Below are 6,022 nucleotides of genomic sequence, written 5' to 3' on the forward strand. Positions count from 1 at the left end.
CTATTATGAGGATGAAAAGAGATAATCTGTGGACAGCACTTAGCAGTTTCTGAGAAGCAATAAGCCCTTGTGAGACATTAGGTATTATTATGATTATTCAGCTATGATTTAACAGTTTAACAAATCAAATAAGGGACTTTTTCTCATGACCCCAAACCTGCTTTATATCCCAGATTTCTCACATAGTTTTTTTCACATATCTGAATCTTCATCTGAGTACCTTATTTCCTCTCAGATAGGAATTAGACTTGCTTTTTTTCTGTTAGTCCTGCTCCTGAGCTCCAGGCTTGTCGCAGCACCTCTACCACCTGCTTAGTACTTTCCTAACCTGTCTGGCGGCTGTCAACATACTGCCTGACCCTTAGAATACCACAGATTCTTTCCTGCTCCAGTTCTGACTCCTGATGCCCACATAGCTATTACCTATTACACCATGTTCTCTCCATTCCACCATCCTAGCATCTTCTGCCTATCTGCTGTGTAATCATTGTTACTTATTTTTATCAAGATATCAAAGTCAAATCTAAATTATTTTAAAGATGAAGAAGATGCCTTATTGAAAGGGTTTATGATTAGCCCATCATCTCTCTCTCTTTACCCTGAAGCTTCTTCTTATAGCTGGATTCCAGTATCACAGTATCATCATTCCAGTATCCACCTGCTGAGCAAGTCTCAGAATACAGTTCTAGGACATACCTCCATATGAGAAATGTGATGATCATAGGTAACTATGCATAAACTGCGTGGCATATAGTAGGTATATTTCTATTTCTTCCTCTTCCAGTCATTGTTGCTGCCACAGATGCATGAGTAAAGAAAGAGCCCAGTAACTAGATATAGGTTAACATGGTACCAGTAACAAGGTTGAGTTATAACAAAGTAAGTATACTATTAATATTTTTTCAAAATATTTTATAATATGCCAAGGATTTGCAGTAGAGAGTTCGGGAAAGGTTAAAGTGAAAAAACTGAAAACGAAGTATTGCTATCATCTTTGAGAATTAGACTCACGGAGGAGGAAAGGAATCAAAACAATAAAAGAAAAATGTGATTTCACAATCTTCCAACCTGCTGATACTTGCTTGAATTCAAGAGAAGAAATCCCCACAAAATAAACAGATCCACAAAAAATTAGGTGATAATATGAGGATTTTCAAAAGTCTTTACCAAAAGGTCGGTGCCATTTTTTAAGATATAGGAATAATACACTAATTATGTGATGGCACAGGTAATAAAAGAATATGAATTATAGTCCATTTCACACGTAGCTTATTATTTTTTAAATGTGCAAGGTTGTTAAAATAATTGGATAAATCTAATTCGGAATTAACAATATAATTTATAGGGCAAACTCCTGTTTTTAGCTTTAAAACTAACTCTAGGGGCACCTGGGTGGCTCAGTTGGTTAAAGATCTGACTTTGGCTCATGTCGTGATCTCAGGGTCCTGGGATTGGCTGGCAGTGGTCCTGTGTCAGGCTCCAGTGGGGAGTCTGCTTCTCCCTCTCCCTCTGCTGCTTCCCCCGCTCATGCTTTCTCTGTCTTTCTCAAATAAATAATAAAATCTTTAAAGAAAAAAAACACCTAACTCAAACGATTGGATAACAAAACTATACCTGATAGGAATGACAATGAACAGATAAACTAATAAATTTGACCTTGACAAAATATGAATTCAAGATTTTCTTTTACAAAGATTAAACAAAGATGCTGAGTTTTGTAAATTATTTTAAAATTCCCGAGATTAATATATCTGGCATTTCAAAGTACCCATGTGCTCAATTACAAGCTACTAAAAAGTTAGTGTTTATGTCTTTCTTTTGTGATATGACTCCCAGGGACTTTTTCTGACTGAGAGAAGATTGTAGTCACTTACTTTTTTAAGCTCACAGAATATTAAGAGTGAGGCTACATCGATATATCAGAGCACAGGCTGGTTTCAGTTCTGACACATAACGAGCTTTAAATAGTCACTCCATCCTTGCAACAACGACAGAAACAGCAGTGGAAATCAAACATTCTTAGACTTATCAGAGAAAGGAGGTCACAGGGCAGACTGCAGCCCCCAAAACTGGTGAGGCAGAAATCAGAGAATAAGAGCCAATGAGAGTAGAAGCCACTGGAACGTTAAACTGGTTGGAGAAATTAGTGGCAACTGGTGAAATGCTGGAAGCTGAGTGTGATTGAGTTTAAGAGTTAAGAACTCCAGGGGACCCAGTCTTAGAAGGGCTCTATGCTTTCCTGAGTTTTACTTCTGGGAGTCTCATCAGCTTATCATGGTGAAGAATGAATGGAGAAAAATACCCCTGAGCTTCAGGCAGAAGGAGGTGGGGGGAAATAACCATTTAAAAATAAACCTAGAGTGTTCTCCAGCACAAAGTCTTACTACGGCAAAATATATTATCAGAGATTTATCTAACCTGGAAGAAGGGAAACACTTAAAAACAGCCCCTCTGGCCTTTCTGTCTCATAAATGGGGAGAAAGGAAGACAAAAGAGGAGATAAAACAAGGACATTAGAGAAAATTGAGATCTGACACTACACCACACAATATCCCAAACTGAGAACACTACATGCTGGTGACAATGTGGGTCAACGGCAATTTTTATTCACTGCTGGTGGGAATTCAAAACAGTACAACCATTTTGGCAGTTCCTTACAAAGCTAAATGTGGTCTTACCATATAATCCAGCAATTGAACTCCTAAGTATTTACCCAAGTGAGGTAAAAACCTCTGTCCACACAAAACCCTGCACATTAATGTTAATAGCAGCTTTGATCATAATTGCAAAACCTGGAAGCAGCCAAGATGTCCTTCAACAGGTGAAGCAATAAACAAACTGTGGTATATTCAGACAATTGGATGATATTGAGCAATAAAAAGAAATTAGCTATCAAGTTACCAAAAGACATGGATGAAACTTGAATGTATATTGCTAAGTCAAAGCGGCCAGTCTGAAAAGGCTGCATAACTCTTTGATTCCAACTCTGTGACATTCTGGAAAAGGTGAAATTTCAGGGACAGTAAAAAGATCAGTGGTTGTCAGAAGTTCAGGGGAGAGGAGGTAGGATTGATAGGTGGAGCCCAAGAGTTTTTAGGGGGTTGAAACTATTCCAAATGATACCATAATGGTGGCCCCATGACATTATGCATTTGTCAACACCCATGGAACTTTACTATACACAAAGGAAATCTTACTGTAAACTATGGACTTTATTTAATAGTAATGTATCAGTATCGGTTCATCAATTCTAACAAACGTACCACAGTAATGCAAGATGTTAATAAGTAGGGGAAACCGTACAGTGCAGACGAGCTATATGAGACCTCTCTGTACTATCTGCTCAATTTCTTTTTTTTAATTTTTTTAAATTTTATTTTAAAGATTTTATTTATTTATGTGACAGACAGACAGCCAGCGAGAGAGGGAACACAACAGGGGAGTGGGAGAGGAAGAAGCAGGCTCCCACCGGAGGAGCCCGATGTGGGACTCAATCCCTGAACGCCAGGATCACACCCTGAGCCGAAGGCAGAGGCTTAGCGACTGCGCTACCCGGGTGCCCCTGCTCAATTTCTTTTTAAACCCAAGACTGTTCTAAAAAATAAAGTCTATTAACAAAATAGTTTATAAAAAGTCATTTTTTTTTCACAAGTAATGTTGAAACCTTGTCAAACTTGACCCAAAAGTAATAAGTATGTGATACAGAAGGTAAAGAAAAAGCTCAGCAGCCACACGTCGGGAACAACCATTGCCTTGGGAACATTTCGTCACACAGATATGCCCATCTTGCATTTGTTTTCGCTGTTTTGGAGAATGACAGTGGTATGATACCAATTCTGCCCAAATGCTACGAGTCAAGATAGACATTTAAGAAAATAGGTCCTTATCTGCGTTTTTATTTTTTCTGAGAATGAGGGTACAAAGGAGGAAAGCTCAGGCCAAGGACCCAATCACTTTGTAACTTCTGTACTCGTTGCTCATGGAGAAGGATGAAGGTTAGTTAAGGTGGCCATTTTGCCATTGTTTTATTTTGATCAGCAAGTGAATCCTCATCATTTATAAGATTTTCTAGAATTGAATGTGTTTTGACATTTGGAGTTTACCAGCATCATGTGGTTTCGAAACATTAACACCCCTGTCTCCAGTTGTTTACAAGTGAAAGATAAGAGAGGTGCCTGAAGGTTAAACCTGCTCAGGTTAGCTTGTATTTGTATCCTGACTGCTTGGATAAAGGATTATTTTTGGTAAACAATAAAGGAAGACTTACAGATCCTTATTATTAAAAAATAATAATGGAAAGTTAAGCTATGCAACAGAGTTTAAAATGATCATTTAATAATATTCCATTGTATATATGGACCACAACTTCTTAATCCAGTCAAAAAAAACAATTTCTCAACATTAGCTGCAACATGGATGGCACTGGAGGAGATAATCCTAAGTGAAATAAGTCAAGCAGAGAAAGACAATTATCACATGGTTTCTCTCATCTATTGAACATAAGAACGAGGAAGATCGGTAAGAGAAGAAAAGGATAAAGAAAGAGGGGTTAATCAGAAGGGGGAATGAAGCATGAGAGACTATGGACTCTGAGAAACAAACTGAGGGCTTCAGAGGGGAGTGGGGTGGGGGAATGGGATAGACTGGTGATGGGTAGTAAGGAGGGCATGTACTGCATGGTGCACTGGGTGTTATATGCAACTAATGAATCATCGAATTTTACATAAAAAACCAGGGATGTACTGTATGGTGACTAAAATAATATAATAAAAAAAATTAAAAAAACAATAAAAAATTTTTTTAAAAAAGAAAAAAGATCATCTATATCGAATGTGTATATTTAATTATTAAATTTTTAGAATGATCAAATGTTTTTAACACACATTTTATTTAACGAAAAAATAAAAAAAATAAAGTGACAACTACAGAATGCCAAATAATCTAAAATCTATATTCAAGCCTCTATGACTCCTGCTATACCTTGATTTTGTATCATGAAAAGCCTCATTTCTCAAAAACCACTCAACTGTTCTTTTTTACTTTTGGTAGGACTAGATATTCGTAACTTCTATAACTAACAATTTTTTTTTTTAACTTCTTCTGTCTCAAACACATCGGCCGCTTTCATTCAGCTGGTATGGTAATTACTGAGTAAAAACCCTCTCTGCAACTTATAACCTACTATTAGGAAGCTGCACAAATAAATTCTAATCACAACACAGTGGATTAATGAGTTAATGAGTAGAGTGTAGGGGTTGAAGGCCACTTAGAGGGATGGTCAGTTCAGCAAGACTCATGACAGGCCTTTTAAAGGAAGTGCCACCTCATTAAAATCAAGAGACAAATGAGAAAGAGTCAGGTTTGGAACTATCTGGGTTGGAGGTATTGATGAGGGTAGAGGGGTGGGAGCAAGGGAGAATTTTGGGCTCCACAAACCTTTAGATTTTTATTTTTCATGTTCTCTTGTCTAAATTCCAGTGATATCAATGGTTAACTTCACATGGAAATGCCACACTATCCTATTACGCATGTGATCGGGTGCAGAGAGAAGTGAGATTTTTAAAATAATAATACAAAGGTGAATGATGTCTACATTCTTTCCTTAACTGTCATCTGTTTTTGATTTTCAGGGCTGCTTCAGAGTTAAAGCAAAGATCTTAAGCAGGAGGTGTTTTCTGATTGACTTGTTAGGACACAACCAGGCACTGCAAAGCCTTCTTTGACAGCTCTCAGTAAACTGAGCTAGGTCTCCTGATCCAGGGTCTTCGCTGCCCTCCTGTTTTTTCCCTCCTTTTCTTCTCTCCTCTCACTCCCCAGGAAGTTAATTCTTTTGAAGGTCAATCTCATTTTATTATTCATCAGTGAGTAAATAAAGGAGCACCCCCTTCCAGGCTCTCTTATATTTTGCTCCAAACCCCTCTCCCTCATTTCTCCTTCATTTCCTCTCCCTCCCTCTCCTCCACCCACTGATTACTACTGGCAAACTTAGGAATTTGATTATGAGCCAAGAATGAAAAATAAA

This window comes from Ailuropoda melanoleuca, chromosome 11, assembly GCF_002007445.2.
Source record: "Ailuropoda melanoleuca isolate Jingjing chromosome 11, ASM200744v2, whole genome shotgun sequence".
NCBI classification, from domain to species: domain Eukaryota; kingdom Metazoa; phylum Chordata; class Mammalia; order Carnivora; family Ursidae; genus Ailuropoda; species Ailuropoda melanoleuca.